Here is a 17,431-nt window from a genome sequence, read left to right as displayed (position 1 = left end):
TATAGAACATAGAAAATATATAAATGCAGGTATGATGAAGGTATGATGCAAATTAGCGACAACGGGCATAAACGAGAAACCAGTGCTTGCAAAAGGTTCCCAGGTACGCTACGCTATCTTGGCTGCAGTCTGAGAGGAAGAGGTGTGATGCGAATTCGCTACAATCGCCGTTAAGGGGTTAACTTTTCACAGATGATTGGGTAACACCTGCGACACGCCACCAAACAGGAGAAAACATACCTCGAAGCCACCCTGCCCCCAAACGCTACTGAGGTTAGCTTATGGAGTGGGATCCCTGACACTGACACAGAGCAGGTGGTGATTGGTTTATATGTAAACTGTATTTTCTGAAAACTGCAGCCTGTCAGCACATCAGGAATCAAAAGAAGAAGCTCTGCCTATCCTAGCTCCTCATTTCACTCTTAAAATGTATCGTTACTATAAAACAAGCTTAAACATTATTATAAAAATGAATTACATTATCGGTAAAACTGGTTAAGTTAAAAAGAAGGGAGTCCTTGCTCTTGCTGCAAACTAAACATATGGCTGGTCCCAGGCATCTCACTTACTTTTGTTTCCTTTTTTTTTAGAAAATGACCCGTGTCTGGTGTTAAAACACTGACACGAACACAATGTCAGACTAATTAAGTAAAAACAAAATGTGACAACAAAATCTGATCTGTTCAAGTTTATGCAAACTGTACCATTATATATTCACAGACACTGGATCCAGTTTTTTGTCCTTGATAGTCCTTAATCATTTAAATGCTAGACAAGTTTAATATTTTGATTTTGTCATCTCTTGCAGGTGGAGAAGATCTGTCACCAGTAAACAAACAGGAAGTAAGTCACTCTGTTTTATAGCATCTTGCATGAAAGGAGAGGCTGAAAGTGCCTTTCAGTGTGTCTGCCTGCTCTCTGCTGCTGTAGCCCAACACTGGAACAGCTACCCTACCTCTCTCTCTCCTTCTTTTTGTTCCTCTGTCTTTCTTTCCCACCCTCGCTCTCCTTCTCCTCGTCCTGTTCCTCTCCTTCTCTCTTGTAAGCCTTTAATGGTGATTAGCTGTGCTGTGCTGAATGTGTTCCTGTGTCTCCTCTCTCACTGGGAGTACAAGTGCTGTCACTGAACTCAGTCCTGCACTGTTAACTGAGCTATTGATTCACCTCAGATGAATGGTTGGGTACAGTATGGGAATGCGGTTTAGGGATACAATGTAGTAGCTGTGTGTGTTTGTGTGGGTAGGGATGTCTGACTGGACTTCTGTTACAGATGAGTTGTATGTGACAGGGCTCTGGCTCCAACACACTGGATGTTTCTTAATGTGGAGATATGTTTGATAATGCAGAGACACACACACACACACACACACACACACACACACACACACACAATGTATTCACCCTCTTAAACCCCCATCAAGGCGCCAGAACAAAGGTTTTCAGTACAATAGAGGCTGGAGATTTTACCCGCTTGGATGCACTGGTTCAGTACTTGGCGGCATTGTGCAGCATGCACAGAGGGCCAAATGTACAGTTGTTTTGTTGTTGTCCATTACCTTCCCCGTGCAGGCACTTATCACACACATAAAAACCAACAAAGCACAAAGTATCTGCTAAAACCTGAGCTAAAAGCAGTTTGTTAGTGTTGTTAACAATTTTTACAGAGATCAAAAGTACAGAGCCAGTACTGTGCGTACATCTACCATCTAAAACAGCAAGTCCTCCAACCTAAACGACAAAATAGTTTGTTTCCATCATCCATGCCTCCACACACGTGTTTCCCATACCAGACCTTAACTACGTTAAGTAAGTCACGTGACATTAAGACCTAGTTAACGTAGTGAAATGGTTGCAGTTTGGTTAGGTTTAGGAAAACATCGCGGTTGGGTTTAAAATAAGTACTGTACATTATGTCAGTCATGTGACATTTATCATGTGACTTCACATGTAACAGAACTCATTTTAATCACTTGACGGTCAAATAACTCACGTGAAGGAAGTCAGTAACGCTACTTAACTTAAATCAAAAAACTAGATGCTATCAAGAAATGGTTCATTCACAATTCAGTCATTTTTAATACAATAAAAGCTTACATCTAGTATTGTATTTTTTGACACCTACACTCACTGTTTGGCCATTTTAGAATATTTAAAATAGCATTACCACTACATTGCTCAAGATTTAACAAAAAAAACCTCTAAAAGACAGGGCATCCAAAAAGTTCTGACTGGTGTGTGGTGGTAAACCATTTCAAGTTACAGTAAAATTGAATTTCTGCCAGTAGAACTTCAGAGTTTACAGACTAATTTGGTTACTTGTCCTTCATGTCTATGGATAGATGAGGCAGATAAAAGGCAGCCTCCTTTGCTTTTGGCCCGTTATGTGGTCTTATACTTAGAAAATCTTCATGCCTCCTCCACTGTTGGCTATCTGTGGCAGATTGGCACGTTGACCACAAATCTGATCATCACTCTTTTTCAGCTGCGCTTTTTATGGGCATTGCATCCCATGTCTTTTTTTAAATGTATTTGTGACTTAACACTGACATTTAATTTGAAATGTTGACATCTTGAGACACTGCAGGTCGAAGACTGAGGCAGATCTGTTGAATGTGCCCCCGGGTTTCATTCAAGTGTGATTATATCCCTGTACTCATGCATAGTGGTGTATAAATGAGAAACCAGACTCCTCCAGTGCTGGCAGTCCACTGTCTGCTTGGCAGACAGAGCACTGCACATCATCCCTTCCTCAGCTTCTGTAGCTCTTCTCCAAGAATGTTTTCCACATTTTTAATCTTCTACATTTGTGTTTATATCTCATTGCTTTCTCTGGGATTTCAGGCTCCTCCTGTCCACATGAAGTGTCCCTGGGCAAGACACTGAACCCTAAGTTGCTCCCGAGGGAAAGGCCAGCACCTTGCATGGCAGCTCCATCACCATCTCTGTATGTGTTGTACATTTGTGTGTGTGTGTGTGTGTGTGTGTGTGTGTGTGTGTGCAATAAGGCCATTCGTAAAATTTCCCTACTACTAAATATTCCATGGTCAACTGTTAGTGGTAGTGGAAGCAATTGGGAATAAAAGAAACTCAGCTACGAAGTGGTAGGCCACATAAAATCACAGAGCGGGGTCAGAGGATGCTGAGGCGCACAGTGCACAGCAGCCACCAACTTTCTGCAGAGTCAATAGCTACAGACCTCCAAACATCGTGTGACCTTCGGATTAGCTCAAGAACAGTGCATAGAGAGCTTCATGGAATGGGTTTTCATGGCCGAGCAGCTGCATCCAAACCTTACATCATCAAGTGCAATGCAAAGCGCGGATGCAGTGGTGTAAAGCACGCCACTCCAGGACAACGGTACTTGCCTGACTGCATTGTGCTAAGTGTAAAGTTTGGTGAAGAGGGGATTATGGTGTGGGGTGTTTTTCAGGGGTTGGGCTTGGCCCTTTAGTTCCAGTGAAGGGAACTGTTAATGCTTCAGCATACCAAGACATTTGGGACAATTTCATGCTCCCAACATTGTGGAAACAGTTTGGGGATGGCCCCTTCCTGTTCCAACATGACTGCGCACCAGTGCACAAAGCAAGGTCCATAAAGACATGGATGAGCGAGTTTGGTGTGGAAAACTTGACTGGCCTGCAGAGAGTCCTAACCCCAACCTGATAGAACGCCTTTGGGATAAATTAGAGCAGAGACTGCGAGCCAGGCCTTCTCGTCCAACATCTGTGCCTTACTTCACAAATACACTTCTAGAAGAATGGTCAAAGATTCCCATGCACACACTCCTAAACCTTGTGGCCAGCCTTCCCAGCCAGCTGTTATAGCTGCAAGAGGTGGGCATACTCCATATCAAACCCTACAGATTAAAAATAGGATATCATTAACCTTCATGTGCACCCAAAGCCTTTGGAACTATAGTGTAAAAGTACAGTCCTTAACCATCTACCATTTACCCATAGGGCTACTGTTATGGTGATATCTTCTTCCTGACATTCTTATGTGTGGTCAAATGTGATTTTAAAGAGAATAAATCAATTGATTTGTTGATGATGACAAAGAGCCAAAAGAAGATCGACTCTGATTTGCAACTTTCCAGTCAGTGGGAAATAATACTTTGCCATTAAACCTCTTGCTTGTTAGGGGCGTAGGAATCTCTGCAAGGTGATAATTAATAAATATGGCCAGAGCCTTTGTTAAAAGACATCCACATTTTCAGAGTGCAATATCCCATCACTGGGCCATCATGTGGTAAACTGTCTTCGATATTACTGCACAAAAAAAGTGAAATGGCATGCTGACATTGTTGCATTTGTCACTTAAATCTATAGGAGCTCCAAATCACATGCTAGCTCATTATCTTACAGCTTCAGTACCAACTGGTTGAAATTAGGAATACTGACATAAACTCTAAGAAACTGTAGCTAAAGCACAAATGATGGAACTTTACCCAGTAATGTGACAAGTACTTGGCAAAGGGAGATGACTGCCTAAAATACAAAATGTCAAAATGTCCCTTCAAATATATTTTAGTCAGCAAGATAAGGAGGCAGCTGGATGATGAGAAATCCTAATCATGCACAGTGTTCAGACTTCCAAGCTTTCACCCAGACGCCCATCTCTTTCTCTCTGTTCATATTAAATAGCTTCCACTGCACCAAAGCTCAAAACCAAGCTTAAGAGTAAGCAATGTTCCCTTTCATGGAAAACCTCATTAAATTATGCAGGTCCAGCAGGATTATTAGAAATCAGAAAAATCAGAAATGTATATATATTTTTTTTTTAACTAACTAAATTCACTTAGAAAAATGGCCAATTAAGTTATTCTGCCTCATAAAATATACTAAACTATCAATTAGAAACTCTGATTAATTATTAAATGAATAACTGCAACCATAATAAAATAAATAGTAACAGTTGAATGGTTTTGGAGTTGGCATAGCAGAAGTTGGGATCATTCACTGAAAAACCTGTTTGGCTATGTGTAAGGCCAAATTGGAGTACGTGTGGTTCATCTAGGGTACTGGGAAAGAAGACCTGTTATGCTCAGCCAGTGAGCTTAACGCAGGTAACACGGGTTTTGTTCAGTTTAGTGTTTATTTACAGCAAGGTGAGTATTTTACATGAAGAAGCGTGCAGCCCGGGAAATAAACAATGTCCAAAAGTAACAGATAATCAAAATGTCCAACAGAAGAATAATCCACACAACACGAGAGGCACGAGAAACACTGGAGATACAGTGAAACATGAAACACTGAACGAGCAAATAACAATAGAAACACAACCGTGTATATACACCCGGGGAGGGGGGGAGGATAATACGGCTCAAGTGATCACCATCAGGGAAACGAGACAGGTGCAAACAAAAAAGGAAATGACAGGAAGTGAAAGTAGCACTAGACACACACGGTCTCGCGTCACTGCTGTTAACAAAATTTGGTTTGGGGTGTCTGCTCCCAGCCAACAAAGCTGCGGTGAAGACCTCAGTGCCCAGGTCCGAGAGCCGAGCCAGTGAGAGCAGAAAGAGAGAGAACAAAAGATGAGCTGGAGCTTTGTTACCCAGCTCGACCAAGCGGCAACCTCTGGGAAGGGCCGTAATCTGCAATCTTTCTAATGGACGACTCCACAGGTTACAAAAACAAATTGAGTTATTACTTCAGTTGTAATGAGTTTATGATCTCAGTCTCTAGTTTCAAGTCTTCCTTAACACATAATTATGATCATTATGTAAAGTATGGTCCCATTTGGAGGAAAAAAGGCAAAAAAGCAGGGTTTGCTTTAGGGCATGTCTACCCTGTGGCTGAAGTCCCTGCCATGGCGGTAGTCAACAAACCAAATAGGTAAAGTCATGCAGAATCAGAATCATCTTTATTTGCCAGGTATGCAAGGAATTTGATAACAACAATACCATAATAAAATCAAACACAGGCTACAGTATAGAGAACACATATATACACACTAAAAACTAAACAAAATAGACAGATTGATACAATAGTTCAATAGTGCTATCAGCAGAGTTCAAAGGATGCAAGAGTAAATTATTATCACCATTATTGTTATTATTATGTTCAAGTCGGAGGTGGATGTGATATACAGGTACACATACAAGCATACATTTACACATGTACACAGCGTGATGGAGCATAGTGCAAAGGATGCTGGAATAATAAGTATTATGTGCAGGTGTTATGTACTTGAAGTAGGTGGATTTGGTATACAGTATATACAATATACAATATGAACAGCTCTAAAATAGAGAATGATGGATAAATAATAAGTGGTAACCAGTAAAAGGTGGCTAATTAGAGGTAGAGTTACTGGGTTATTGAACAGCAGTTGTTCCTGACAGTGTGAGTCAGAGTCAGCTTTTCGTCAGAACAACTGTTCCTGTGTCTGTTGGTTTTGGCGTACAGTGCTCTGTAGCGCCTACTAGAGGGGAGGAGCTGGAACAGGTTGTGTTCAGGGTGAGATGGATCTGCAGTGATGTTTCCTGCCCGTTTCCTGACTCTGGAAATGTATAAGTCCTGAATGGAGGGCAGGTTGGCACCAATGATCTTTTCTGCAGTCCTGACTGTACGTTGTAGTCTGTCCTTGTCCTTTATGGTGGCAAATCCAAACCAGACAGTGATGGACGTGCAGAGGACAGACTGGATGATGGCTGATGGCCGTTGTGTCGTCAGCGAACTTCAGGAGTTTGACAGATGGGTCTCCTGAGGTGCAGTCGTTGGTGTAGAGGGAGAAGAGCAGTGTGGAGAGCACACACCCCTGGGGGACACCAGTACTGATAGTCCGGGTGCTGGATGTGATGTTCCCCAGCCTCACCTGCTGACTCCTGTCAGTCAGGAAGTCCGTGATCCACTGACAGGTGGAGGCTGGCACAGTGAGCTGGGTGAGTTTGGGGATGAGGATGTCCGGGATGATGGTGTTGAACGCCGAGCTGAAGTCCATGAACAGGATCCTTGCATATGTCCCTGGAGCGTCGAGTTATAGCAGGATGTAATGCAGTCCTAAGTTGACTGCATCATCCACTGACCTGTAAGCCCTGTAGGCAAACTGCAGGGAGTCCAGCTTCTGATGTCAGGGCGACAGGCCTGTAGTCATTTAATCCAGAGATGGAGGGTTTTCCACTTCTTGTAGAGTCTATGGGCTTAAGTGTAAATGTAATGGCTTACGTTTCAAAATAAAAGTTCACTGTAAGCCACACAATGAACAAATTAATCTATGGAGTCCGGTGGTACAGACAATAAGTTATCCAGCTTCTGTGTTTCTTACAATCCATTTGACAGATGTTTTTAATGCATTAACGTCACTTCTCTTCAGCCCTCTAAACTTTTTTTCTGCCAAAACATTGTGGGCGCTGGGCATCGAGTGGCTGTCTTTTGCTTGGAGGTTATTGATGCATTCCTAATGAAAGGCCTATTAAAGGCGAGCATATTGATCCACTGAGGGCCTGATGACAGTATCATTGCAACATGGACACAATTGAAAAAGACATGCACTGCCAAGTGGCTGAAGAGCAAGGATAGAATAATCATCTTTATATACTGCTCTCTTGGCCTTTGGTGTTTATTTTTGGTCAATACCTCTGTTACATTTCTCTCTATCAAACTATGATTTATGATTTCATGATCACCGTCTGTCATGACCTTTGGTGCTGTGTAGGACCTCCTGCTTCTAAACGGTTCCTTCATCACTACTTCCCTGCCTTTAATAAAACATTAAGACTGAAAAGCACATAAGAGACAGGCGACCACTGAGGGTCAAAAACAACAACTTACAAAGAGTTTCCAGTTTTTGAACGGATTAAACAAGATTCATCACGTTGAGTAGTGAGTTTAGAGGTGATTTTTTTAGCCACAGCTAGGCTAGCTGTAAATACCTACTGGCTCAAGCTTCATATCTACTGTACAGACATGAGAATGGTATGTATGCTGTCATCGAACTGTCATCATGAATGTGAAGGTATTTTCCTAAATGTCGAACTAGGTCCACTTCTTAGCTTTTTCCAGAGCTTTTAATTGCACCTCAAAGTCTTCCTCAGCAGACATAGTTTGTTCAGCTCCAGAAAAAGCCAATAATTTGACCTTTTAAATTAGGCTGTCAAACTACTGTTTTCTGGCTCAAGAATAATAGAGAACTAATTGCAACTGTGATAGAGTTGTAAAATCCTGTCTCAAAGTATACTGAACCGCTTTGTGTTTTGTGTCTGAGAAGCTGTCAAACTGATGAATTTATTCCTTAAACTGGATCGTATTTTAATACTGTTTTAACTTGAGGCAAATTTTGATCGGAAAGCCCGCTTACAGTCAGTTTCTCTCCATAATTTTCTGTAGTTGCATCCACATTGCCCTCTACCTCTGCAGTCTTTCCAGGGCCTGCTGCAGAGAATCATCCCCATAACACCAGTCTTGCGTGGCAATCCTAAGGTCTAGTACGCCTGTCGCTGCTAAATGATCACACATGTCGTTTTGGGAGTATTTGACAATTTACCTATTTAGTTGTTTAGCTATGATGACATATTGCTGAAGGCTGATGTCTGCTTTTGATTCAAGACCAACACTAGCAAAATATATAAACATACACACATGTGAATAAATACATAGAATATGTGTATTAAATCTATACATGCATAAAAGGAATGGCTATTATTCTCACTTTGAGATAACAGATGTAAAAGTCCTACTAAAGCACTTCTGAAAAGGTGCACACCTTTAGACTCCCTTTCCATTGTTAATGGACTGCTACAACCAGTTTCTAACAGGCCTTGCCCATATCCAGTGTCACACCTTAAGATAGGAGCCATGAGCTTAATGTATGAGTCACTCTTCACACCTCTACAGTGGATACTATTTCAGAACCAGATTGCTGTGTTGTTGTTACATGTAGTCAGTTATTTGTCAAACCTGCTCATTTCCCAAGCAAAACCTAAACTGAATTTCTTTCAAGAAAAAGAGACCGATTTTTGTTTGTTTTTCTGTTTGAACATTTAAATAAATAAAAAATATGTGACATGCATCATAACTACCAATCTGCAAACTAAAATAAGTGGCTATATGCTACAGATATTAATCTCATTTATATAGAAAGGACTAAACCTAAAAATGTGGGTAATACCATTCTGAAAGTAATAAAACTGATTTCCCCTTTGTTACCCCCTCTACATTTCTAAATATCAAGCATGGTATTGGGATCACTGCAGGGAGACATACAGTACACTACGCCTCTCACACTCTCATGATGTATATTTTTCAAGTATACATCAAGTTCCAGAAGGCTTTTCTAAAAATCAGAATGACTGACTTGAGAACTAAAACATAAACATCCAAAATAATGTACTTTCACAATGGCATACTCAGTCGCACACAAACGGAGAGCACAGAGGCATTTCAATTCCCATTCCACAATGAATAAACATGTGCTTACAATACCGTGGCAACAGACAACCGCGTATTCACTGTGTGTGTGTGTGTGTGTGTGTGTGTGTGTGTGTCTGGTTACAGTGTGTAAAAAAACCTAACCACTGTGAATTACAGCATGAAAAAGAGGCTGGTGCCAATCACACACACAAACACACACACACACACACACACACACAGAACACACTGCCAAACAGGTTAGATGAGTGCAGGTAAGAGAGGAGGAAGGGCTATGCTAATGTCAGTACACAGAGAGAGAAGCTAGCATTCAGGCAAACAGTTCAACTAAAGCACAGCCGGGGCAGACTAACAGGTGTAAAGGTGAGCGCTGAGGACAGGCAGTTACTGTAGACGGGTAAACAGTCAAAAAGGTGTAGGTGAGCAGTGTCAGGTAAACAAGCAGAGTGTTGCAGTTGGAGAAACACGGGCAGCAGCAGCATAGAAAAGAAGCTATTAGAGTGGCCTTTATCCTCTGCTGCCCCCTCTTTGAGACATATACACACAGGCTGAGACAACTACTGGGGCGTTCAACCAGCTCAGCTTTGCAAGGTAAATGTAGATTCAGTTTGCTTACAGCTAAGTGTATGTGTGGATGTGTATGTATGCATACATATGTTGATGTTCCTGATTGGAGATAATTAGTTTCTTTCTGTGTTCCCGTGCTGCTACTCATTCTCTGGTTAAAGACTCATTTATGTTAATCAATTTACATGAACCTTCGCTGCTTCGCGACTGAGTCCAGTAAACTTCTAGAATGAGCACTAGTAGCTTAATTCAAATACGTGGGAGGGAAATGAGGTGATGCATGCTGTAACGTTTGACAGCAGAATCTCCCCGTAATGCAGTGCAAGTTTGAAAGCAAAAGTTTCTCGCAGTTAGTTTCGCAGGTTATTGCAGTTCATTTTCATTTGGTTCCTGAGTAACCAAGTGATGGGAGCTGATAATGAGTGTGTAGGTGCACCAGTTACCATGCAACACACCACACCAGGTCAGCCCCGTCACTGTGTGTATTTGTAGGCCGTCCTCTGGAGTATCCCCCTCTCAATAGCATTCAGTAACAGAGGGCCAGAGGGATGGTAAAAGGACCGGCAGTACAATGTTGCCTACTTGCTGCGGTTTTGTCTTACCCTGTTTTGCAAGTGTCAGGGGTAGTATGTACACACACGTACACACACAGAGCCGGGGGTTGGTATTAACAGGTGGTGAGGCTGCAGGCATCAGGTAGCACTGCATCACTATGTGTGTGTGAGAGGCAGAGGAAGAGGGAAGAGAGACTAAACATATAATACATACTCATACCTCTAAATAAAAAGAAACACAGAGGATAGTAACTGAATATCAATTAGCACTGAAAGCAGTCATTATGAGAATGGTGAGGGTGATGCTCAGTAGTGAAGTGTAACTAAGTGTAATTTACTCAACAACAGCAGGTGATTTTTAAATTTTTAGGGTACTTGAACTATTTTATGCTAAATTATACTTCTATTTCACCACTAATATTCAGATTATATACAAACATATGATGCATTGCTATAGACTAGCCTACCGATCAGTAAATAAAGTAGTTAAAATCTTAAATATTACTGTAACATGGCATTCTTTCTACATGAAACGAGGCTGATGTTTAGTCCCAAGTATGGGTCAAGCTTCGTAAATGCTGGATCCAGTGTCACAGTGCACATCCAGTTTGTATTGCGGGTTTTCTCTTACAAATTTGTAGTCTTCAAGCCTAAGCCGTGTTGATGACATCATCAGCGTTGTTTTCTCTGATTTGAGAAAGTTCATCTAGAGCCACACAAAACACCTGAATAGCACTCCCCATGATCAGTAAACTGCCCCTTTTGTGTACAATTTGAATTAATCTTTCAGTTTCAGTTTTGAAGCAGTACTTGGAAGTGGATGGATCTTTACAACAGACAGTTTAGAAATAATTTACACTGTACACTTATTCAGGATCGCGCTTTCAAGTTGGGGGACTTGAAAGAAAGCTGCTCAAATAGTAAAAATGGAGAACCAACAGTCAAATTTTGGTGGGGTAATGATCATTATATCCCGTGTAGTGTATAATGGTGGACAACAGCCAACACCTCATCTGGGACACTACACTGTGCCCCAACAAAAAGATTAGCATGTCAGAATTATGATTTTTTTTGTCCCCTCTCGCCCAGTATGACAAATTCCACACCAACGTGTTTGTGACATCGACAGGGCAAGGCGAAAGAGGAATGATGATGTTGGTGCTGCCAGGTGGAAGAGGAAAGGTCACTGTTGTTGTTCTTTTTCTTTCTTTTTTTATGCTTTTGGAACACCAGACAGCCAGTATCACTCTTCAGACACCATTCGTGAAAGACGGCGCGCTAGGCCAAGGCATGGCCAGAACATACAGTATGACTCTATAATCTGACACACTGAACATCTTCACAAAAATGTTGTGTAGTCTGAACTTAGCATAAGATGTCCTGAGTCTTCGTCCATGGGATGGCTCAAGCTCTAAAAATCCTACGTTATACAACTCAGACACATGTCTTCATTAGACTTTCCCTGCCTGGTAAACTCTTTTCCTCATCTTTCAAACACCACACAATGTTTGTAACGCAGGCTTCCTGAAGAGATCGATGACATAATCAGCGTCATTTTCTCTGAAGATATTATACAACTTTATCCACAGGCTGAGTAGAATTCTACATGACTAGTAAACTGAGCAAATGTATGTGTAATATCTGTGGAGGTTCTGTCTATATATACAGTGGGTACGGAAAGTATTCAGACCCCTTTAAATTTTTCACTCTTTGTTTCATTGCAGCCATTTTCCAAAAATCAAAAAAGTTCATTTTATTTCTCAGTAATGTACACTCAGCACCCCATCTTGACAGAAAAAAACAGAAATGTAGAAATTTTTGCAAATATTAAAAAAGAAAAACTGAAATATCACATGGTCATAAGTATTCAGACCCTTTGCTCAGTATTTAGTAGAAGCACCCTTTTGATCTAATACAGCCATGAGTCGTTTTGGGAAAGATGCAACAAGTTTTTCACATCTGGATTTGGGTATCCTCTGCCATTCCTCCTTGCAGATCCTCTCCAGTTCTGTCAGGTTGGATGGTAAACGTTGGTGGACAGCCATTTTCAGGTCTCTCCAGAGATGCTCATTTGGGTTTAAGTCAGGGCTCTGGCTGGGCCATTCAAGAACAGCCACGGAGTTGTTGTGAAGCCACTCCTTCGTTATTTTAGCGGTGTGCTTAGGGTCATTGTCTTGTTGGAAGGTAAACCTTCGGCCCAGTCTGAGGTCCAGAGCACTCTGGAAAAGGTTTTCGTCCAGGATATCCCTGTACTTGGCCGCATTCATCTTTCCCTCGATTGCAACCAGTCGTCCTGTCCCTGCAGCTGAAAAACACCCCCACAGCATGATGCTGCCACCACCATGCTTCACTGTTGAGACTGTATTGGACAGGTGATGAGCAGTGCCTGGTGTTCTCCACACATACCGCTTAGAATTAAGGCCAAAAAGTTCTATCTTGGTCTCATCAGACCAGAGTATCTTATTTATCACCATCTTGGAGTCCTTCAGGTGTTTTTTAGCAAACTCCATGCGGGCTTTCATGTGTCTTGCACTGAGGAGAGGCTTCCGTCGGGCCGCTCTGCCAGAAAGCCCCGACTGGTGGATTGCTGCAGTGATGGTTGACTTACTACAACTTTCTCCCATCTCCCGACTGCATCTCTGGAGCTCAGCCACAGTGACCTTTGGGTTCTTCTTTACCTCTCTCACCAAGGCTCTTCTCCCCCGATAGCTCAGTTTGGCCGGACGGCCAGCTCTAGGAAGGGTTCTGGTCGTCCCAAACGTCTTCCATTTGAGGATTATGGAGGCCACTGTGCTCTTAGGAACCTTAAGTGCAGCAGAAATTTTTTTGTAACCTTGGCCAGATCTGTGCCTTGCCACAATTCTGTCTCTGAGCTCTTCAGGCAGTTCCTTTGACCTCATGATTCTCATTTGCTCTGACATGCACTGTGAGCTGTAAGGTCTTATATAGACAGGTGTGTGGCTTTCCTAATCAAGTCCAATCAGTATAATCAAACACAGCTGGACTCAAATGAAGGTGTAGAACCATCTCAAGGATGATCAGAAGAAATAGACAGCACCTGAGTTAAATATGAGTGTCACGGCAAAGGGTCTGAATACTTATGACCATGTGATATTTCAGTTTTTCTTTTTTAATAAATTTGCAAAAATTTCTACATTTCTGTTTTTTTCTGTCAAGATGGGGTGCTGAGTGTACATTACTGAGAAATAAAATGAACTTTTTTGACTTTTGGAAAATGGCTGCAATGAAACAAAGAGTGAAAAATTTAAAGGGGTCTGAATACTTTCCGTACCCACTGTATTTGTTTTTTCAAGAGTAGCAGGATTCAGTAGCATTATTGCAATCCTAACTTAAGAATCAGAATACTTCCTTCACCACTTACAATGTTTATCTGATCATGAAGCAAACGATCCTCTTTTTCAAACCATTTATTTTGACCTGCACCAGTGACACTGCAATCTTCTTCAATTTCTTTTTTAAGGCATCTATTGTTTTATTCCTAGCCTGGGTGTTAGATTTTTTATTATTATTTGCCCACAGCCAAATTCTCCAGGGAGCCGCCATGTCACCAGCTGAGGTTGCTGGGAGATTTGTGATGTGACGGTGAAGCTTGAGGAGGTGCAAGAGCAGGCTGAGGTAGATGAAGATGATGTACAGGGAGAGACAGTGAGACAAAAACGTGGTACAGGCAGTCTGAAGGGAGAGACACAGAGAGAAAGTGCTCCCACAGTGGATTACTAACAGAGCCCAGCTCACCGCACATATAGAATCATTTTGAATTCAGTGCATTTATGTGTAGCATGGCTGTGGGCAAATAATCCATTTATCTCAGACTACAGTGTTGTCTGTCCATTTGGTATTGATTTGGTCGGAATGAATCAATTTTTAGCATGCTAGCGGCAAGGCTAGAGGTGTTGCATTGTTGGTCAGTCCACCAATTTGGTGCAGAGTGAAATACAATATCTCAGTTATTAGATTGCCATTGTATTTCTGTACAGACAACATGAGTCATATTTAAACCATGGCAAACCTTTTTAGTGATTCAATAAAATGACTGGAGTTAAGTGTGCGGTCATCTTCTTGTTAAATTTGTACAAACATTCATGATCCCCAGAGGATGAATTTGTTCATTGTTATGCCCCCGCCGGTCTTTGATTTTCCCAAACTTTCTTTTCTCTCTCAGCTTTTTTCCCCCTTTAAATACCATCCGGCATTCCTTACCTGCAAGCAAACACAGTATCACCTATCGTCTATTCGCTTCTGCAACACGATCTGATGTGTCTCTCAAACAACAAAAGGGATCAGCGGAAAAGAAGGGGGGGGCGGAGGGAGAGGAGGGTGGAGAGCATGGCAGGCTGGTCTGCGGCATGGTATCTCAGACAGTCCAGCACTTTCTTTGTTATCTGCTCTCCATGTGGGAGAAAAGCATCCCACCTTCTTTATTATCATCAAGCAATGATAAAGACAGCCCTGACTACTCATCTCTGCACAAAGGCAAGCTGATATCTCAAGGCTAAGTGTGTGTGTGTGTGTGTGTGTGTGTGTGTGTGTGTGTGTCTCAAGCCATGTCTCGAAGCCCACCAGGGGATATCTTTTGCCTTTATTCTCTTACAAGTTGATAGTGTTGGTGTGATTTTGTTGAGGTTATGAGATATCAAGTCTAGCTCACCTCAGTACAATGGAGTTCAATGGCATTCAAAGCAAACCAAAAAATGACTGAATTAAAAAGTCTATGGCAACTGCCCTTTTCAAATATAATGTCATGGTTTCTCAAGATAAATCGCAGACCTTGCCGTTCAGTTCTGTCATTCTGTGAAACAGTGTGTACACGCTCTTCCAAAGTAGAGCACAATTAAATGCTTCACAAATGTTTTTTTAATTTTTTATTAGGATCTCCACTAGTTGGGCTTTCATCAACAGATAAACGGACAAATGAATGAACATACAATAAATTGAAAATGATTGGCCATATCTAATCTCATCTGCTTCCCTGGAAAGGTGCTCAATCTGATATTTATCTAGTTCTTAACTGGTAGTGAAAGAGATCTGTGGAATATTGTGGGTGGCCATCAACTGTGACCATGCCAACTGTTTGCTCTAGGTAACTAAACAATGTGTATTTGTGTCCATATTCAAAATGCATGACAAAAGAATTCATTCAGAAAATAGTTTTTTTCCTATTTACATGCTAGTGTGCAATTTCACCGTGAGGTACAGGCGAGTACATTTACACCCTTTTCAGTTGTCTACAAAGAAATATAAAACACACTGATAGCAGATAAAACATTATTGAACAAAGAATCAGCAGATATTTACATGTAATGTGATGTAATGAAATAAAATAGTTGATGCGTTTTCTGTATAATTGTGAATCAAATTTAAAAAATCAAAACATTTTCAATATGGACATTAAAAAAGTGGAAACTTGATGTTAAAAAGTCAGTGCAACGATAAAAACAAAATGCCACAAAGCTGAAACAGGCTTGGTGGATAAATTACGACGGACATAAAGCATGTGACATCAGATAAGTATAGAATGATGAGGAGAATGTGATGTTACTCAAATTAATACACGAGACAATGAAACGCCAAATTCATGTTTTCACGAGATTTTCTGTTAATTGCGGTTTGACTGGTGGCCTTTTTAAATTGCGTCATCTTGTTGCGACCTCTTCGTCTGCAGTGGCTTAATAACACCCGGCTAGCACATCAGCTGTTTATCTTGATGCCCCAAACTGAAAGCTTATTTAGATTTAGTCCGATTTGATGGAAATAGTTGTTACAGTATAGATTGTATGTCCTACAAAATACCAGAATATATTTCATGTAGAGTAACAGATGATGTGGAAGAGGGATCTTTTACATTACACATAACTGCAGAAACTGTAAGAATGCACTTCCTTTGGAGAGCTGTTGGGAGCGTCTGAGTCTGTCCCTGGAGTGATGTCAGTGGAGGACAGATGATCCTTTGTTGTGCTAATTAAAACCTAATGTAACATTGTAGATTGGAAGGGGAAAAAAACAAAACAAAACCCAATGTGTGGCCAAAATCCTCTGGGAATATAGGGTTTTCATGTTGTTTGTTTTACGAACACGGAAGAGTGAGGTTTATAGCACAAGCAAATATCCAATTAAGAGAAAGTTAAAATGTTTGAGGCTGTTGTACTAATTTTAATGTGTGGTATATGTATCTGTGGCAGAGGGACTATTGTATTATCGTACTGCTACATGAGTACTGTGATGACGGTAGCAATCAAACTGCACCTCCGAATTGTGTTGTCAAGCCCTGACCTTTACCCTCCTTATTAATTCATAATGCTGCTTCATGTCCTCTGCATGTTAATTGAGAGAGATGCGTTGAATAAAGAATACTAAAGAACATACTGTAAGTAGAAACCATATAGTGATAGTGATTCTGTTCCCATGTGCTCAATGTGACGAGTGAAAACCCAACAATCTAGAACTTTCGTTCTTCTTTTTAAGATTGTACAAAACAATCTTATATATAAACATAAAAAATAATATATCAACATTATTATTTGTCTATATTGTTAGCATTTCACATGTAAAAGTAGTCTATTTAAAACTCTCCATATTGATTCATATATCATTTGAAAATTTGTTTTCTAGAGCACAAAGTTAGCTAGTCCATATATCATAAATCTAAAAGAGACAATGTGACAAACAGGAAGTGTGTTTCTATAGCGTTACTTAACAGCTGTTTTCTCAGAATGATGTTTCCTGTACACCAAGTCATTTTCCTCACCCTTCAGTTAGATCATTATAATTGGTTCTTAAGTCTTGTAGCAAGACATTAACAGATTTAAAAAGAAATTCTATTTTATTTATCTTTCTCATTTTATGCAGTATTTTATCTGAAAACATGATAGACAGTTCTATAAACATCTGGCCATTTGGTAATAATAAAACCAAAAAAAT

General features: G+C 40.9%; 1 protein-coding gene across 1 annotated transcript in view; it reads left to right on the top strand.

Annotated features, from left to right (window-relative positions):
- Positions 1–9,680: 9,680 nt before the first annotated feature.
- The window catches only part of LOC119901248 (inactive N-acetylated-alpha-linked acidic dipeptidase-like protein 2), a 755,283-nt gene continuing 747,532 nt past the window's right edge, over positions 9,681–17,431 (top strand). The window contains exon 1 of the mRNA XM_038716832.1: positions 9,681–9,962. The gene's annotated coding sequence lies outside the window, so the exon portion shown is untranslated. The remainder of the gene's footprint in view (positions 9,963–17,431) is intronic.

The sequence above is a fragment of the Micropterus salmoides genome, unplaced genomic scaffold (assembly GCF_014851395.1).
Source record: "Micropterus salmoides isolate LMB-PRFRI ecotype aquatic unplaced genomic scaffold, ASM1485139v1 Ms_hic_scaffold_13, whole genome shotgun sequence".
NCBI lineage: Eukaryota > Metazoa > Chordata > Actinopteri > Centrarchiformes > Centrarchidae > Micropterus > Micropterus salmoides.
Note: the sequence above shows the minus strand (reverse complement) of the source record. Positions and strands in the feature narration are given on the sequence as shown.